The sequence below is a fragment of the Muntiacus reevesi genome, chromosome 4 (assembly GCF_963930625.1).
Source record: "Muntiacus reevesi chromosome 4, mMunRee1.1, whole genome shotgun sequence".
Taxonomy (NCBI): domain Eukaryota; kingdom Metazoa; phylum Chordata; class Mammalia; order Artiodactyla; family Cervidae; genus Muntiacus; species Muntiacus reevesi.
The window spans coordinates 132,682,188-132,703,218 of NC_089252.1; the positions used below are offsets into that span (position 1 = coordinate 132,682,188).

Sequence of the window (21,031 nt, forward strand, 5' to 3'; positions counted from 1 at the left end):
GTAGATTTCCAAATTTAATGCAGTAGTAGGCTTGAAAAACAGTTCTCCCAATTCAGCATTCTTGTAAAATTATATAACTGTATGTCCTTAATCTATTTGCAAGCATTTAAATGACCAGTTCAAATCTCATAGGCCTAAATGACCTCTATTTCATACTTAATAAAGAAGGAAAACAATTTTAACCCAGTGACAGGAATTTTTATAAACTAATGAAGCACTAACAGAGTTTTTGCTGCAGAAATTATATGTCTTATAGAGACATATGATGTGCTTATTATTAAAAATTTACTATTCAAGTTTTAATGTGCCAGAAACTAACAATTTTAACATTCAAAACTCTCCTTTAGCAAATATAATATGGAATGAATAAGAGAAGGTGACACTTTATGTTTTCTGTAAGGAAATTAAACACTACTTTAGGTAGTTCAAGATAAGTGAAGACTTGATGCAGTAAATTGGTTACAAAGGTGTTGGAAAGAATGGAGAAATATAAGCAGAATACCAGGAAGTTGCTACCAATATTGTACTAAAACCCATGAGCTAACACCAGATTCTCAGCTTCTGGAGAAACTTCTTCAACTTCTTCCACTTTTGTTTTAAGTATTCCTGGTGAAAATCCTGAAGTGTGCACTCCAATAGCACTGGGTCAATATTTGCAAATCTCTCAGCTTCTCCAACTTTCCAAACTCTGCCCACATTTCTTAATGTTAGAAATTAAGAGAAAGTTGACACTGAAGCCACTAGCTTGGCAAGTTCAGTTCAATCACTCAGTCGTGTCTGACATGACTGAGCTTGGCAAAGCATCTCATAAATATAGTTTGCAGGCTTCTAACCCTGTTGACGTGGGGAAATAGAATGATGTGGAGTCAAGAACGTCATACACAATTTGAAATTTGGTAAATAGTGTCTCAGTGTAGAGCAACCTGGAAGATTATAGAGACAAAAGACATGCTTTCTGTGTATGAACTAAATGGGTGAGAAAAAAAAATTCTAGAACATGGTACAAACAGCCTGAGTAAACAGCCAGACTGTTGGTATGTCCCATCTTATGACTGATGTAAATAGAACACTATACAGTGGGTGCTCAAGATTTGGTTCATACTGTTAATGGAAGCTCCCAGTCAACATTCCTTTTTCTTAGAAAAGGGTCAAATGTTCTAAGAGAGAGAACTATTGTCAGATAATATAATTTCCTAACTAATTTCAAATAGAATCCATACCTAAGGTGACTATTATGAAAATTAATATAGTAACAGAGATAACATTCTAAATACATTATACCTGACAATAAAAGTCAGCTCCATAACCCTGCAGTCCCTGCCACTCTGGGTGTGTATGTTCAGTTCAGTTTGGTTGCTCAGTCTTGTCTGACTTTTTGCGAATCCATGGGCTGCAGCATGCCAGGCCTCCCTATTCATCACCAGCTCCCTGAGTTTATCCAAACTCATGTCCGTTGAGTCAGTGATGACATCCAACCATCTCATCCTCTGTCATCCACTTCTCCTCCCTCCTTCAATCTTCCCCAGCATCAGGGTCTTTTCAAATGAGTCAGTTCTTCACATTAGGTGGCCAAAGTATTGGAGTTTCAGCATCAGTCCTTCCAATGAATATTCAGGACTGATTTTCTTTAGGATGGATTGGTTAGATCTCCTTGCAGTTCAAGGGACTCTAAAGAATCTTCTCCAACACCACAGTTGAAAAGCATCAGCTCTTTGGCGCTCAGATTTCTTCATAGTCCAACTTTCACATCCATACATGACTACTGGAAAAGCCATAGCTTTGACTAGATGGACCTTTGTTGAAAAAGTAATGTCTCTGCCTTTTAATATGCTGTCTAGGTTGGTCATAACTTTTCTTCCAAAGAGCAAGCATCTTTTAATTTCATGGCTGCAGTCACCATCTACAGTGAATCTGGAGTCTAAGAAAATGAAAGTCTCTCACTGTTTCCATTGTTTCCCCATCTATTTGCCATGAAGTGATGGGACAGATGCCATGATCTTAGTTTTCTGAATGCTGAGTTTTAAACCAACTTTTTCACTCTCCTCTTTCACTTTCATCAAGAAGCTCTTTAGTTCTTCGCTTTCTGCCATAAGGGTGGTGTCATCTGCATATCTGAGTTTATTGATATTTTTCCCGGCAATCTTGATTCCAGCTTGTGCTTCACCCAGTCCAGCATTTCTCATGATGTACGCTGCATATGAGTTAAATAAGCAGGGTGACAATATACAGCCTTGACATACTCCTTTCCCTATTTGGAACCAGTCTGTTGTTTCATGTCCAGTCCTAACTGTTGCTTCTTGACCTGCGTATAGATTTCTCAGGAGGAGGGTCAGGTGGTCTGGTATTCCCATATCTTTAAGAATTTTCTACAGTTTGTTGTGATCCAAAGGCTTTGGCGTAGTCCATAAATCAGAAGTAGATGTTTTTCTGGAACTCTCTTTCTTTTTCAACAATCCAACAGATGTTGGCAATTCGATCTCTGGTTCATCTGCCTTTTCTAAATCCAGCTTGAACATCTGGAAGTTCGTGGTTCACATACTAATGAAGCCTGGCTTGGAGAATTATGAGCATCATTTTGCTAGCGTGTGAGATAAGTGCAATTGTGCGGCAGTTTGAGCATCCTTTGGCATTGCCTTTCTTTGGGATTGGAATGAAAACTAACCATTTCCAGTCCTGTGGCCAATGCTGAGTTTTCCAAATTTTGTCACATATTGAATGCAGCACTTTCACAGCATCATCTTTTAGGATTTGAGATGACTCAATTGGAATTCCATCATCTCCACTAGTTTTGTTCATAGTGATGCTTCCTAAGGCCCACTTGACTTCGCATTTTAGGATGTCTTGCTCTAGGTGAGTGATCACACCATTGTGATTATCTGGGTCATGAAGATCTTTTTTGTATAGTTCTTCTGTGTATTCTTGCCACCTCTTCTTAATATCTTCTGCTTCTGTTAAGGCCATACCATTTCTGTCCTTTATTGTGCCCATCTTTGCATGAAATGTTCCCTTGGTATTTCTAATTTTCTTGAAGAGATCTCTAGTATTTCCCATTCTATTGTTTTCCTCTATTTCTTTGCATTGATCACTGAGGAAGGCTTTCTTATCTCTGCTTGCCCTTCTTTGGAATTCTGCATTCAAATGGGAATATCTTTCCTTTTCTCCTTTGCCTTTCACTTCTCTTCTTTTCACAGCTCTTTGTAAGGCCTCCTCAGACAGCCAGTTTGCCTTTTTGCATTTCTTTTTCTTGGAGATGTTTGATCACTGCCTGCTGTACAAGGTATGACTCAGGCTCAAATTATCCTGTTGGATGGACTGTTCTTGGACAAAATTGGGGTCACCTCTTCTCTTCTCAGTTCCTCAACCACTCACACATGAAACTGATAGAATTATTAGTAGTGAAAAATTAAAGTTGGTTGTCAACCTTCAGGTTTGACTCGATTATAGCTATTATCAGTAAATATTCAAAAGGAGTTAACTTTTGTATGCTGAAGTTAAGAAATAATTAGACTATTCTTCAATTCAGAGCTTTTAAAAATGTTACAAACGACAATCATCTATTGGTTTAAGATTCTTGGATTGCCTCAAAGATTATTAATACCCAAAATTAAAACCTTAAATCTGGTTTTCTTCTTTGAAATACATGTTGTGAGTAAGAAATTCAAATTAATTTGTGGTAATTTGCAGAGAATTTTAGAGAATAACAAATTTTGATGGTTTTTTGACAAAGGTTAAAGAAAGCTAAATTATTAGTGTTAAAAAGATACAAGCATAATCTTAATGCGTTTGCTAATTAGTGTTTCTTCTCATTTATGTTTGGTTCATATTTAACAAGCACATTGACTTGAGGCTAATAAGTTCTTTGACAGAATAAATGTTTATTAGACTGCTAGAGTATGCAAGGCACTGAATTAAAAGTCTGCTCTTAAAAGGTGAGAAGAGTTTGAGTTTAATGTGAAAAGCAATGGTAATATAAAGCATCATCCCTTGAATTAAGCTGTGCATAAAGCACAGTGGTGTTACAGGGGAGAAGCAAATAAATCTATGAAGGCCAGTTAGAGGAAAATCATAACAGCTCTGAGAAGTACGTATTATTATTTCCATTTTATGAATGTTTGCAACGATAATAATTTAGAATTATAATATAATCACGTATGTGATCTTTGGAAAATTTTCCCTGGTTGATATTTAATAGATATGTTATTAAGTAAATTTGGGACTGTTTCCTTTTTTAAACTTATTAAAGATTTTGTGAATGTAATTTTAGTCCACCACACTATCAGCCATCTTTCTTTATGATGTGGAAAAGGTACTAGCCTCATATGTGTCAAAGCACCAATTTCAATTGTTATGGGCAGAATTGTGTCCTCCCCAAATTAATAAGCTGAAGCTCTAACCCCCAATGTGACTGTATTTGAACAGAGGATATTTGGGGAATCACCAAAATGAGGTTAAATGAGATAAGTGTGGAGTGCTGCTCCCATAGGGCTGGTGTCCTTATAAGAGGAAGAGGCACCAGCACTTTCTCTCACTGTAGGCATAGAGAGGAAGGTCATGAGAACACAGAGAGAAGACAGCTATTTATGAGCCAGGATGAACATCCTCATCAGAAACTAAATTTGCCAGCACCTTGATTTTGAACTTCTAGCTTCCACAACTCTGAGAAAATGAACTTCTGTTGCTTAAGTAACCCAGTTTGTAATATTTTGTTATGACAGTCCAAGTAGACTAATATGCCAATAATATAAAGCAATACATTTGGACTAATCTTTCTTGGGGAAGAACAAACCAGAACCTTTTGTCCCATAGAAAAAAAGTCTTCTCTTTTAATATTCCTTGTGTTCTTGGAGAAGAGGTGGGGGAGTTTGCACTTTGATCTGGGAGCCTCCTGAGAAGTTCAGGGGTCTCAGTACACATCTTCCCTTTAAGATTTAATATTATAGAATTTCTCAGTGAATAAAGGTGCCATTCTGGACCAAAAAGATACCAAGGGTGATTCAAGTTCAACTTGAAGGAAATTTTCCAGGTTGTGTCTTTCTCACTAGTGTTCTATCAGAAAACTAGCCTGTGAGGGAAGACTTATTCTGGAAAACTGTCAAAACACAGCCACCATAGACTTTCCAATTCTACCTATGTTCGTTAGTGTAGGTTAGGAAGAAATGTGTGATGTTCCAAGTTGCCTTTTCTGCACTTGCTTTTTAGGGCAGTGGACACAGAACTGACTTTCTGGTTCCAGTTTCTGAGACTGAAACCTTGTGAAAGCGATAGGGACAAGGGCAGTTAAAAATCTAGACCTGCAAGTAAGCTGTTCACATTTGCAAAATTTCCTTACCAGTATTTTCTGTGAGCAGGATTGCTTTGCTGTTCCAAAGAAGGGAGAAAGTAAAGGAGAGAGAGAGAGGTGATACTAGATTTCCTCATAAATATAGGCATTTACTCAGGTGATTGATGGGAGAGATATGTTTTAAAATGTGACTCTGTTGCTACTCCAATCTTGTGGCCTACAATTTGTAGATTGTCAGATGTAGCAGAGCCCTAAAACCTATGACTTTTTAAAAAATGGTCATGTTTGTAAACAGAAAATTCACAGAAAGATTAGAGATATCTGGTGTTGAAGTGTTAAAAAAATTTCCACAAATAAAAATATTTCTTTGATGCTCCTTCCTTCAATAAGATGAAGCTTAATTCTCCTCCCCTTGTGTGTTGACAGGTCTTAGAAACACACTTAGTAGCCATAGGTTTGACTTAGTGACTTCCTTCAAACAGATAATGACAGAAGAGACCACACGACTGGTTTATTATAAAAGGATATAACTCAGGAACAGCCAGATGGAGAGGCATCCAAGGTCAGGGATGGGGAAAGGACGCAGAGCTTCCATACCCTCTCAGAGTGCTCCCCTCTCCTTCCAGTTCCGAGTGCAGTGCTCTCTGAACCCATCCTTTAAAAATGTTATGGAGGCACTGTTACACAGGCATGATTGATTTAATCATTAGCTATTTGTGACTGAACTCAACCTCCACCCCCTCTCCCCTCCCTGGAGCCGATGGGAGGCAGGGGACTGAGAAGTGTAACCTGGCAACCAGACCCCCCATCCAAAATTCACCTCATTTACATAAAAAAGACAGACATCTTTACCATTCTCACTTAGTAAATTCCAAGGGTTTTAAGACCTCTGTGCCAGAAATGGGGATGAAAATCAAATAAATGTTTCTTATTATAAATCGCAATATTATACAAGATTATATGGTTAAATAACTATTATAATGAGACTCACTAGATACCAGAGAAATGCTAAATAGAACAATAAAGTCAAGTAACTTTTTCAACATTACATTGGCCACATTTAAAAAATAATATTTACCAGGGTATACACTTTTTGTGGGTATTTAATCAAAATGATCTGTTTGAGGAATAACTTTCCAGTGTACACTCTATAAAAATGTAAAGTATACATGTCTTTGATTCAGTAGTTCTGCATCTAAAAATCTAACCTAAAGGAGTATTTGTAAGTGTCCAAATGGTGCACAATTGTATCATTGTGTGCAACAGTGAAAAACAAATTGTGTAACGATCACATTATATGTTAGCACTTTCCTTAATTCTTTTGAAAGTTTATGAGGTAAGGTCATTTTTTACATGATTCAGTTCAGTTGCTCAGTCGTGTCTGACTCTTTGCGACTTCATGAACCGCAGCACACCAGGCCTCCCTGACCATCACCAACTCCCAGAGTTTACCCAAACCCATGTCCATTGAGTTGGTGATGCCATCCAACCATCTCATCCTCTGTCGTCCCCTTCTCCTCCTGTCCTCAATCTCTCCCAGCATCAGGGTCTTTTCAAATGAATCAGCTCTTCGAATCAGGTTGCCAAAGTATTGGAGTTTCAGCTTCAACATTTATATAATTATGTCACAGATAAGGGAGACTGGAATGTGCAGAAGTGAAATAACTTCCTTGAGGTCGCAAAGCTACTAAACAGCAGGACAGAGAAGCAAAGCTATGCTCTTAGCAATTACAATAGGCTGCCTCTCATAGAAAGAAGCATTTGAATACAGTTTAATAAGAAAGTATTTAAATAAATAATATATCCAATTTTAGGCAACTCTATTAAAAGTAGTAAGTTAGATCTATATACAGTTTGATGAAATAATATCAGAAATGATTTCCTTCAAGCTAAGCTACATATCAAGGATTGCTAAGGAAAATACCTGAAGTTAACAGCTAATGAATGCAGTTCCCTAGACAGCTCTAGCAGATTGGAGCTATGTGGAATATGAGCCCATCGGAACTATGCTGCAGATGACTCTGTATTGCTCTGTAGCAAAGCAGTGGAGAACTTGGGCCCTTGAGGCAGATACCACGTTGAATGCCAACTCTACCACCTTCTGGGTGCTCAATCTTTCTGTGAGATAGTCCCTCTGTTTGTAAAACAGGGATCGTAATTGTATGTACCACTTCAAAATACTGTGAGAAAATAAAGCTGAATAAATATTAGCTATTATTACTCTGCAAGCATAGTATTAGATTACCAGAGCCTGGTGCCAGAAACCATTCTTATCATTTAGCAATCTTTGTCCTGATTTCATTCTCACAAAACAACTCTTGACTATAATAGACTTTTATAAAATGAAAGAATGTTTTGGTCTGAGGGTGTGTCAGCAGACTTTGAGGGTAGTTAGAGACCTCAGTATAAATTAAGAAATTGCTCTTTCAGAGTAAATTGCTGTTAACTCTCCAGTGAGTTCAGTTATCATGAATTAAGTTGTCTAGGATTTGATTATATCTAAAACTAAGACACGGTCAGTTTTCTGGATCCTAAATCATGGTGAATTCACTAATATAGATACTAACCAAAGAGAACTCATGGTATGTAGGCGGTTGAAATGTTCTTTTTTTTTTTTTTCCCACTGTGAGATTTTTCTTTCAGGCTTTCTGTCTTAAAATTGAAATAAAAAATTATGTCTCTCTTCCTCATTGTTTAATTCCCAATCTTTAACCCAGTGCTTGACAAAAAAATCACTGATCAATAAATATAAATGAAATGAATTATTTTAAAATGAATCAACAATTGAAAAACAATTTTCTTCGTATCAGATGGTTTGTTGCCAAAATCTTGTTTCAATCTAAGTGTTACTTTAGAGAATGATTTCTCCTGCATTGATGGTCCCTTTTAGTTGAGTTCCAAGTATTGAGTATTTTGCTGTGTCTTATACAATTGGAGCAGGAATTGGAGAGTGGAAAATGAGGAGTGGAAGAGAAGAAAAACAATGAGCTATTTGAGAGAACATCTTTCATTCCTTTGAGGGTAAGAGTTTGCGATAATGATTTATATACACAGCCAGTCCTGGCCACAGCAGAATACTGGATGTCAGGTTTATCTTCTTGCCATTAAAAATGAACAAAATAGAATAAAATATATGAAACACCTTTTTAAGCTTTGGGACAAAACACAGCATTTAACCATAATTCATGAAAGAAGGATAACTCCAGAATTGAGTCCCACATTCCCTTCGATTTTCTACCTGGGCACATTCAAACTGCTGCCTAAGGATAAAGAACTCCCAGAGAAGAGAGCAAACCTGCTGGTCAAAGAAAACAGGGATTCCATTTTGTTGCTGCTAAAGCTGCTATGTTCTGTGGCATAGGCTAGCAGAGATGAGGGAGTAGCATAGAGAAGGAGCCTCAGAAACATGCATAGTGGCCCCTCCAGACGTCCAACTAAACAAATGCATGGCAATATCCTGCAAGACGACGCCACACACAGGCACACAGTAATTGCTCGGAAAATGAGAACAGAGATTCTGGAAGTAGCCCAGTATCGGAAGAAATTGGGTTTCCAAACTGCTAGAGAGAAGAATCTTCAGAAAGGCCATCCTTGGAGAGTAAGAACCATGCCTGAGAGCAGCCTTAGCATTATTTGGGAATTTGTTGGAAATGCTGATTCTGTGACTCCAACCTGGTCTACACAGTAAGGACTTTCCAGGGTGGGATCCAGCACTCTGTGGATCAGAAAGAAAACCTGTGGGTAAATTAGAAAATGTTTTTAAATAAATGGTAGTAAAAATACACCTTAATCGGAATTAGTGAGTAACAGCTAAAACCATGATCTGATAAAACGATATATACGTTTAAATGTTTATATTGGGGAAAAAAAGGAAGAGGTTTGAAATTAATGTTCTAAACCTAACCTTAAAAAGATAGAGAAGGAAGAATAATTTAAGCCAAAAATAAGAAAAAGGAACTAGGAATAAAGGTAAGAGTGAAAATCAATAAAATGAAGATCAAATGATGGAAAAAATAAAGACTAAAGTAGTTTTTTTTGAAAGATGAATAAAACTAAAAAATCTGTCACAAAATTGATCAAGAAAAAATGAAAAAAGAGAAGCACAAGTAATATCAGCAATGAAAAAGAGAATGTTGCTGTAGAAACTCTCAGATGATAAAAAGATAGTAAAGAAATATTATTAGAAATGGTATATGAATAACTTTGATAACTTAGACAATTTAATAAAATTTATTGAATGATACCAACTACTGAAAAAAGATAATTCAATCAGATCACATACATGCATTTTAAAATAGTGAAATACTGAGATAGCATCTCAAACTGATATCGTGATCATGTTGTCAGATTAGTAGACAACTTCCTAAGATGATGTGATGAAAGACAGTTATTGAGAAATGTTGGGGTTAGCATTTATGTTCATTTAAATGGTTGGTTATCCATGCCTTAAATAATTTGTGACATCAGAGAAATTTACTGGGAATGTGTACGTGTACGTGCTAAATCACTTCAGTCATGTCTGACACTTTGCAACCCCATGGACTGTAGCCTGCCAGGCTCCTCTGTCCGTGGAATTCTCCAGGCAAGAATACTGAAGTGGGTTGCCAGTCCCTTCTACAGGGGATCTTCCCAACCGAGGGATCGAACCCAGGCCGATGTGGGAATATTGCAGGCAGATTCTTTACCATCTGCATCACCAGGGAAGACTGCAATTATTTTTAGTTTACAGATGATGATATAGGCCCAGAGAATTAAAGTCTAAAGCTACAGGGAGAAAGTTATTGGAATAGGACTAAAACCAGGGAGTGGCAGAATGGTAGATCTTGAGGCTGAATTCAGTACACAGACATTTCAGTTTGCTTGGTATTGCAAAAGAGAAAATTGAGGAAAATATTTGCATTTAAAGATTGTGACATTTCCATAAGAATCTAAAATTTTGGAAAATACTGAAAATATGGACAATTTGCCATTTGGGGTTTATGTTTCCATATGGAAAAAAATCATCTGAAGCTCAGTATCAAGCAGAAACTGAATGTTAATTGCTCAGTTGTGTCTGACTCTTTGTCACCACAGGGACTGTACCCCACAAGGCTAATCCATGGGATTCTCCAGGCCAGAATACTGGAGTGGGCTTCCATTCTTTTCTTCAAGGGATCTTCCCGACCCAGGGATTGAACCTGAGTGTCCTGTATTGCAAGTGAATTCTTTACCATCTGAACCAGCAGGGAAGCCCCAATATCAAAGAGATGGTCCCCTTAAACAGGACTTAAATAGGACATGTCACCTCCTTGACCCTAAAGGCATTTGAGGCTCAGTGGTAAAGAACCCACCTGCCAATGAAGAAGACAAAGGAGTCTCAGGTTTGATCCCTGAGTTGGGAAGATCCCCTGGAGGAGGAAATGGCAAGCCACTCCAGTATTCTTGCCTGGAAATTCCCATGGACAGAGGAGCGTGGCAGGCTATAGTTCATAGTGTCGCAGAGTGGGACATGACTGAGAAGGCATGCACACACCTAATTTATGACCATGTTTTTCTGAATTCAGGGCCAGAGAAGACATAGGGAAAAGGTCATATTACACTGTAAATGGGGGGGACAAAAGATCATATGAGTAAGGAATCTATGACTTAAAAGCTAAAGGATTTGTGTTTACTGAAAGATAGCAACAAAACCTGGTAATGCCCAAAGCAAGATATTATATAAAAGAACAAGACAAAAGCCCAAACCTGTCCAAAATAAAAGCCCATTCTACAGTGACTAATACCCACTGGATGCTTTCCAATTTGTTGTGGGGATGCTGTACTGTAACAGAGAGACTCATAGAAGATAAATTAATTTCTCAAAATCACTTGATTGATATTGAAGAATAGCCTTCCTGTGGGATAAGAAGTGAAGTTAGACTCTATGCAATCATGACCAATGTGATTAAGAGTTGGAAAATAGAGGAGATTTTTAACTCATTTAGGATATCTAGATCTGTATTCCCTTCTCTAAAATTTAAATACAAAACTGCTTATTCATAACAGCCTTTTTTCAGTTGTGACATTCTTTGGCTTCATGAATTAAGACGATACTAAAATATGACTTGATTCCCCAGTGTGCTTGTGTGGTATTTTCATACTATACATACAAGTGCCTCCACCCAGAGTCCGAAGGGGGAAGTGTCTCCTTTACAGATCACTCACTCCAACTTGCCACAAGCTGTAACCTCACTTAACTTCCTGATTCTTCTTCCATACTTTCTAATTTACTACCCCGGTTGAAGCAATTCAATGCATGTAGAGCCACTGAGATGCAACATAGCCCTTATAATGAACCCTGCTTCATAGTAGCCTATATTACATGAAATCAAATTAATTTGGCATAGTACTTGTCACAGAGTAGATTTTCAATAAATAAATTTCAAATTTAATCTTTAGATTATTCTGAGGTCTATAGTATTGGTTATGGTGGTTGTTTCTAGACTCAGAAGAAGAGGATTCTGAGGTTATTTTTATGATTATTTATTCATTTGTTTAATATGTGTAACACATCTAAATCTGGAAAGGGGGAAAAACAAGGCTAAGATGATGAATTAGAATCAATTTGAAAATAAAATCCAATCTGACTTTTACTAAATGTACTTTTAGGTTAAAAGTATTAGCCAGCCCTTTATTTGGCATAGTATTTTCTATAGCGTGTTAATACAAGATTTTCTTTGACTTGTACTTGGATCCAGCATTAATATTACAAAGATTACTTGTTGCTTTAGAAATGAAAGTCTTGTTCAGTCCTATCCAAGTTCTACTTAATATGTCTCCTTATCCTTATTTAAACTCACTGCAGCCTTAGTTTTTTTAAACCAACACAATGGGAATAAAATCCTGTGAACCCTGCTTCATAGTATGTTATGTTACATGAGATCAAATTATTATCACATAGTGTCTATCATAGTGTAGGTTTTCAATAAATGAATTTCAAATTTAATCTTTATATTACTCTGAGGACCGTGGTATTGGTTTCTAGATGCAGAATGCTATATTGTTGGCTCTAACAACTTGTGCCTCTATATACTTTCTGCACAAATTGACTCACCAAATTGGAAACAGCAACATGAGCCTTTAGGACCACCATACTCCCACTTTTCCTTAATGATAACTTGCAAAATATTAATTGCAATTAAAAATAACATGAAGATAGAATTGAAACATGTATATTATCATATGTGAAATAGATCGTCCGTTCAGGTTCAATGCATGAGACAGGGTGCTGGGGCTGGTGCCCTGGGATGACCCAGAGGGATGGGATGGGGAGGGAGGTGGGAGGGGGTTCAGGATGGGGAACACATGTATACCCGTGGCGGATTCATGTCAGTATATGGAAAAAACCAGGACAATGTTGTAATTAGCCTCCAATTAAATTTTTAAAAAATAAATAAAAATAAAAATAGCATTCAAGACTCCCCTGAAGGGAAGCATTCTCTTATATCACCTGACTAAAATTCTCTCCAAAAGAAATTTGCTTCCTGGGTTTCATTGTACACAGACTGCAGAGTGAAAATGTCTTTGTGAGAGATGAAGGAGAAATAGCCACCCTAAAACCATCAGGGACGGGTACTAAGAATTTTGTTAGTTCATTAATTCATCCAATTAGCAGTATTTACTGAGTCCCTACTATGGAAAAGCATTATTTCGTGTTCTAATAATATGAAAAATAAGACAAAAAAATTCCTGCTTTTATGCACAAAAGACAAAAATAAGTGGTCAAATAAAGACTATAGAGATTGAATCAAGTAGCAGCGGGATAAATTTTAAAATAGTTGCTTCAGTCAACCATTGCCATGAAAATGCTACATAACAAGCTACCCTAAAACTCAGTTACTTAAATAATTTAATTCTCTGTGTATAGCTGTGAGTTAGTCAGTGTGATCCTGCCTTAGGCTCAGGAAGCTCTGCTTCACCGTTGCAGCTTTGCAAGTTGACTAGTTCTACTTTGCTTGATGTTTTTTCTCATTTTGGGGCAAACCAGGGAAAGTTCTTGTGGCAACGGCAGAAGAGCAAGAGGGCAAGTCCCAAGATGCACACTGCTATCAAGTCTTTGGTCTCCTTATGTGTCCTGATATCTCCTGTCTACTAGTATCTCCTTGGCTAAAGCAAGCCTCATGGCCGAAGTCATAGGCAAGGGTGTGAAGTATATTCTACCCACCCTGGGAGGGTGCACAAGATGAGTATTTGCTGAATGAAGGTCACAAATATTCAGACAGAACTGAGTGACTAACACTTTCAGTTTCTTTCTATCTAATTTAAACATTTATTGAAGATCTCAGAAGGAAAATGTTGGCTTCTTTAGGGGAAAGTCAGAAGCCCATTGTGCTTGAAATATACAGACAGAGAGGGAATCAGAGGCCCATTCAGGATAATAAAGGTCACAGTCAGAAGTTCCTCCTAAATACAGCAGGAAACTTTTAGAGGGTTTTAAACATCGAGTAGTAAGAATAGATTTACCTAAGAAAGAAAGAAAACAAAAACAGAAAAAAAAACAAAAAACTTCTCTGGATGGTGACTAGATTGAAATGGATTAAGACTGTTGGTGAGTGGACTATGTAAGTGACTCAGAGGAGCAGGGGTGGTTCAGGCCTGAATGGTGATAAGAAGATGATAGCTTGGAGCTGAATGGTGATGATGGAGTCAGGAAAAGGACTGGGACTTGGAATATATTTGTGTGGCAGACCTGCACCCTAGGGAGATCTGACAACTTGGAAGTGATGAGGGCGCGGAAATTGTAAATGACTTCCAGTTTTTGGATCTGTGCAATTCAGTGAATGATGGTTCTAGTTGCTGAAATGGGGAACACTAAGGGAGGATAATATTTTTAGAAAGGTGTTCGGAGGATTCAAAAGTTTTATTTTGGGCACACCATGCCTTCAGTGTCAGGGTGGAAACCCTGACACCCTGGAAACAGAAGCAAGTCTGTCTGAAGGCCCTTGACTGGACACCGAGTCCTGGAGTGGGACTTATCTTCTTGGGCCAACAGAGGGTCAAGGGCAGGAGTGTCCTTTGTGAAGGGTCACAAGGGCAGCACCTGTGCATCACTGATGGTGCTCAGCTACCCTGAACTTGAGGTCCTCCAGGAAGCCTCCCTCATCCTGCAAGGCCAGGAGTCCTCCCAGTGTCCCCTCATTTCTCGTCATCACACTGGAGTGGAACTCACCCGTTCATCTCCCCTGCATGCTAAGTCGCTTCAGTCGTGTCTGACTCTTTGAAACCCCAGGGGCTGTAGCCCACCAGGCTCCGCTGCCCTTGGGATTCCCCAGGCAAGAATCCTGGAGTGGGTTGCCTTACCCTCCTACTGGGGATCTTCGTGGCCCAGGGGTTGAACCCGCGTCTCTTAGATCTCCTGCAATGGCAGGTGAGTTCTTCACCACTAGTGCCATCTGAGAAGCCCTCAGCTCCCCTACTAGAATAAAAACCCTATGATGGGTGATAGGAACCATGCTGTCTTGCCCACCAGTTGTAGCCTTGGCACCTAACACAATGCCTGGCACACAGAAGACACTCGAATAGACACACAATTCATGAACTTTGAAGTCAACAGCTCAGGGAGACTTGGCTAAAGAAGGGCTTGTGCAGGAAGCTTCTGCAGCTTCAGCGTTTCCCCATTCCTGCCCCCCTGCCTGCTACCAAAGCTGCCATCCTCCTGCCTCAGGGTCTTTGTGCTTTACTCAGAAGACACTTTAGTCAAAACTACACTAGCAGAAATGAATTGATACCCCACTGACAGTTTGGTGAGGATTAAATGAGGTCACACAGAACGCAGTTTAGCATAACGGGGCTGTGGTCAGCCCTCAATGAGTGAATGTACTGCTGCGGCTCACTCAGTCCTGCCTGACTCTTTGTGACCCCCTGGTGGACTGTAGCCCACCAGGCCCCTTTGTCCATGGGGTTTTCCAGGCAAGAATACTAGAGTGGGTTGCCATTTCCTCCTCCAGGGGATCTTCCTGACCCAGGGATCGAACCGGCATGACTTGCATCCCTGCACTGGGAGGCGGATTATTTACTACTTAGGCACCTGGGAAGCATGCAAATAAATGTAAACCCCTATTAATTCTGAAGGTGACTTCTTGCTTTTCAAGACACAATTCCCTTGTTCCTATCACTCTGTCCCTTTCTCTAGCAGCGGAATTAACCCCCTTGTCATCTGTGTCCTAGGCCTCTTTCTTACGTGCGTGCTATTACAGTACCTCTCACACTGTATTAAAGTTACTAGTTGAGGAGATACTTGCACACCTCATGACCTGTGATCAGAGCACTCTCCCTATTACAAGAGTCCTCCATTCCTGTAATAATTGCTTTCAGAAAAGTCTCTCCTTACCTCAAAAAACAAAAAAAAAAAAAAAAAGAAGAAGAAGAAGTTGTCTTTTGGGCAGCAAGTATACTTTAAGTAGAACTGCTGAAGATGTGATTAGATATGCAATTTGAGAAGTTGGAGATGCAAATTGAGGGGATATTAGGGAATTGATAGGATTCATAATCATGAGAATTAACAAGATCTGCAGGGAAAGAATCTAAGTTGAAAAAAATAGTAAGACCAAGGAGTAGTAATAATACAGACCATTACGTGCCAAATTGAGTGTCTAATATCATCTTCAGATAAAGAAGAAAAAAGTCACTGAATCTGCTTCTGCTAAATGGAGACTCAAGTACTTTTGTTCAGTTTTGTGTGTTACAGGTGATACAGAAATCTTAGATTTTATAATAAAAAAAAAAGAGAGAAATGCTTTTCTTTAAAATAAAACTCATTCATCTAATTTTTACTCAAAATAATTATACTCTAATTTGTAAAACTAAAAAAAAAAGAAGAAGAAGATTGTTAAGAGCTTTTCCTGTAATTCTTTCATTTTGATCTTGTCAGGCGAGAGCATTCTCCTTGTTCTGTCTCATCTCAACAAAGATTTGGAGTGATGGACATTAAAGCCCTTTGTATGTCATAGCTCTCGGGTCTTGGACAGACCGTGTTATAGCTCTCAGACAGATCAGGGCTACAGCTCCGTGTTACAGCTCAATTTTATTTAGAAAATAGCAGGAAAATCCATCCTCGAGGTGTGAGGGCATGCCCACCCAAAGACACAAAGAGAAGAGAGTGGGGGAGCGTGCCAGTGCGTGGGGGAGAGAGACCCCCGGCCCTTCAGCTCCTCTTTTTATATGTTTTTTTCTCCCCTGGGCCTGCCCTATGTAAATTGGGCTAGCCAGGAGTTCTGTTTGTTCTACCTGAGGTCCTCACTCTGGTCCTCGGACCTTCCTTTGTTCTATTTTCATGGGCTTTTCCCTTCCTTGTCTTTTAGCCGCCGCCATTCTGGACTCATCTTTCCTATTCTAACTACCTAACCATCTTACTCAAAAAGAGGGCTTATAAGGACAATTGCTGGAGCATCACATATAGAGGGGAGTGATTTTTGTGGACATATCAATGTTTTCTCTGATATGAGAAATGAGATTATGTGAGATCAGCAGAAACTACAATATGGAAAATCCTTAGTCAAATATGGCAACTCATTAACTTGTGAATCCCAGGCAAAGCTTGTGTTATAATTGGAGTTCAAGTTGCAAAATATGCTTTGGCTGCAGAACTCCATCGTCAAGTTTTCCAAGTTAATTACCTCTACGGATGCAAGAGCACAGACAGGAACAGCCAAGGGGAAAGAAGCTGGGAATTTACAGGGATTACGGGCAAAGCATGATTACACATAGATTGGAAAATTGAACATTTGGTTTACATTTACCTAACTCTCCAAGGACTGGATTATACCTGCTTTGTGTGTACTACAGTATATGTGGGTGTGGGTCTGTGAATGCATTTAATTGTCTGTTTGTTTAGAAAATGGACCTTAACGGAACAGAAAAATCAATTGAGTTTACAAAGAGATTGGCATCATTGTTTGTTCAGAGGAATCACAGTTCCAGTTCCAAACCAGACACTCACTTAGAGGAATGGAGTAAACCCGCAATTTATTCACTCAACTGGTGAATGCACATGATCCCAGGCTGTATTTCTTAAATATACTTTTAAAGTTGACTGCCCCAGTCAGGGAGGACAATAATGACTCGAGTGAAGTCTGAGAGGATTGACCTCATTATTAAAGACTCATATCAAATATTAAGATTAGTGATAACAAGAGTTCTCAGCCATTGAAATTAGAGATGTGGCTGAAAGAAATGTCACAAAGGGAAACATGGGAGAACAAGTTAGAAATTCAAAATAATCAGTATTTCAATTCAACTTAGCGATTACGTATTGAGCACTCACAGTTTGTAAACCTTGGAAGAAGGGAACATATAATAATGTGTGAGCATCCATTTTTTCTAGAAGCTTACAGTTTGAGTGTGTGTGCTTATTTGCTCAGTTGAGTCTGATTCCTTGTGATCTCATGAACTGTAGCCCGCCAGGCTCCTCTGTCTATGGGATTCTCCAGGCAAGAATACTGGAGAGGATTGTTGGTCCCTTCTCCAGAGGATCTTCCCAATCCAGGGATCAAACCCAGGTCTCCTGCCATCTCCTCAGATTCTTTACCATCTGAGCCACCAGTGAAGCCCTATTACAGTTGTAGGGGAGGGGAAAAAGTTTTTCTTCCCTCTACCCTTCCAGGTTTTCACTGAGATCCCCATCCCCACCCTCTGCACCACAGTAACTGATTAACAAACAGAAGTTTAATACCAGGCAGACTTCCTTATACATGGGAGATACCCAGGAAAACTGAGCTGCTCCCCAAAATGGTCCAAGCCACCACAATAAATATCATCCTCAGCTGAAAGCAAAAGAGAGATGTTGGGAAGGAGGTGGGGAAGGCCTGTTAATGGGAGATTATCAGGGAAAGCATAGTAAACCAGGGTATAATTGTTATGCAATTGGTGCCTTCTCCACTGGGGAGGGTTTTCAGAGGTTCAGTCATCCTTCCATTCCAGGCATAGTTTAGAGAGGAAGTTAACCTTATAAATGGAGATTCTCCTTATTAAAGTAAAGGTCCCTTAAAAACGGGGTAACTTCTCCTCAGTTTTCAGAACTTCCCTTGTCTCAGCTGTGTCTTAAAAATAACCAGCTCAAGATAATCAACACAGCAAAGAGGCATATTTTGGGAGTGTAAATTCTGCTTCCCTTCGCAGTTGACCACAAACAGCTAGCAGAAACTGGAAGGAGTAGAAACAGATGAGACTTTCAGGATTCAAACTTGGAAAAGTTTACTTTGATAAGGTCATAAAATGCAGCCTTTTTAAAATGAAAGATAATGTCGGAAAGTGAGAGAGAGGTCATAGAGAAGAAGGAAGGAAGATTCCAGATGGTAGAAATACTACAGGGTAAATTTGAGGTACTAAAGTATAAAAAGGTCCGAGAGTCCAGGAAGCTCTTTGTAAATGGGTTACTGGACCTCCAAAGGTAGAGGAAGAAATCGCCGGAAACTGAAGAAACTGTTTATTAAACAGTTCCTGAGCTTTCCCATCTCCAAATTAAATATATTTATAGACCACTCTTTGCAGTTGCCAATCCTTCAGGCATTTCTGTTGGTTTTTAAAAATCAATAATCAACTAATACAGGTCTGAATTAAGTCACAGGAGAAACTCAGAAATCTGCCTATAGTAGAGATATTAGCATCTGTGCTTAGTCGCTCAGTTGTTTCTGACTCTTTGAGACCCCATGGACTATAACCCACCAGGCTCCTCTGCCCATAGAATTTTCCAGGCAAGAATACTGGAGTGGGTTGCCATTTCTTATTCCAAGGGATATTCCCAACCCAGGGATTGAACCCTCGTCTCTTGCATTGGCAGGCAGATTCTTTTATCACTAGTGCCACCTGGAAAGCCCCTTAAACCTATTTAGATAAACCTATGGAAATGGCATTCCACTCCAGTATTCTTGCCTGGAGAATCCCATGGACAGAGGAGCCTGGTGGGCCAGTCCATGGGGTAGCAAAGAGTTGGACATGATTGAAGTGACTTAGCATTCAAGTATGCATGCATTCAGATAAATAGATAAAACCTGTTTTCAAGATCAGATAATGTTTATCTATATCATAATTTTACTATAAAAGTCACACACCTTCTTTTCCCCACAAAGAAAAATAGTGTATATAATCTGATTTTGAATCATTTGACATTTGTTTATACATTTCCCCCAATTCTTCCAGATTTGTCATATTTAAAATAATTTCTACACTGACAGCTAATATTAAAGTGGTACATTTAAAACAAATTGAATTCCCATTATCCATTCTCCCCCTTTTTCATCTAACTCATTAGGGATAAATTTTGCCAACATTTCCCTGAGCCTCATGTATTAAAGAAATCAGTTGAGATAAATAGGAATCACACTTACTTTTTACAATCTGGCTGCTATCACACATTTGAAAAGATTAGGTTTTATATTTGTAAGTCAGAAGCTCATAAAATGACTAATTTAAATGTGATGCAAAGAATATACAATTTCTTGTTATATTTATTGAAGTGCCCTTGAAGTATTCTGTCACAAAGATGCTCTAACAGTGAGAAGAAAGTAAGCATAATGCTCAGAATTCTATGATCAATTAAGTGAAAAGAAAGCATTTCAGACCTATATTGCGCCCCCTAGTGGCGGGAAAGCCAAACTTTAGAGTACATATTTCACATTTCTTTGCTAATTAATTACACTGTATACACAAAACTTTCCTAAAGTGAGTCATGTTCAATGCTGTGTGGCATGTAGGCCTGTAAAACAAACTAAACGTAGTAAAAATATCAGCCATTGGTAAATTCCTAAACATTAAATTACATGAATGACTGTCTTAAATTATTATTTAAAGATGGAAATTAGTCCCTCTTCTTATGTATAGGGTAAAATAGAGTAGCCAACCCCATAGACATATACTATAGGGAATAAATCAACTCTCTGTATTAATCAAGACTTCTCTTCTCGATTGTTACTATCTGATAGGTTTCAGAAGTGAGCAAGTCTCAGACCCTTTAACCTCAAATATTCACAATTCTAACAGCACCATCTTTTCAGATCATGTCATATATCCTGAAATACTTAATGAAAGAAGAAAACTTCACTCCAAAAAACATTTTGAGCAATTTTCTACTGAGAACCCTGAGAGGGAACGAGTGTCATTGTAACTCATGTGAAGACGCTGTCTTAGAAACAAGACCAGTGGACAGTGGTTATTTAGAATTGTCTCCTTTCGAGAAGTCTCATTTTTGTGACTGTCAAGGGGTAAGAGATCTGATACAATGGTGAGAGCCAGTGAGAAGGGGGTTGCAGACTGCACGGATGTGGCAGCAAGAATGAACGTAAAAGGCGCAGAGCAATGCAGACAGAAAGAGAGGAAAGTATCAGAAAACAGGAGTCAGTGATGCAGCAATACATATTTCTGCCTGCTAACACATAAATGATTTATAGTTGGGTTTTGTAAACATGAAACTATTTTTCTGAAACATTCAACCATAAGTCAGCATATGTAATTCAATCATCCTTCCAGTTACTTATATAGATTTTACGATTTGTTAGGAAATAATACTTTTAGAGCTACTAGTCTCCCTTAAAATTGGTTTTCTCTCCTTTCTCTAAATTCTCGTGCTTAACATAGTATTATAACTGCTTCTCTGCTTATCTTCGACCTCCTTTTTTCTTCCAGCATATTGGCAACGTATACAGAAGAACTATATTAGTCCTGAAACCACAAAACATTTGTTCAAAAGAATCCTAACTCTTTAACAACTTCCTAACCTAAGGAATTACTGACTTTAGG

The 21,031-nt window shown here is 38.6% G+C and overlaps 1 protein-coding gene across 1 annotated transcript in view; it reads left to right on the top strand.

Moving 5' to 3' along the window:
- The window catches only part of NTS (neurotensin), a 39,434-nt gene that overhangs the window by 6,761 nt on the left and 11,642 nt on the right, over positions 1-21,031 (top strand). The window lies entirely within an intron of this gene.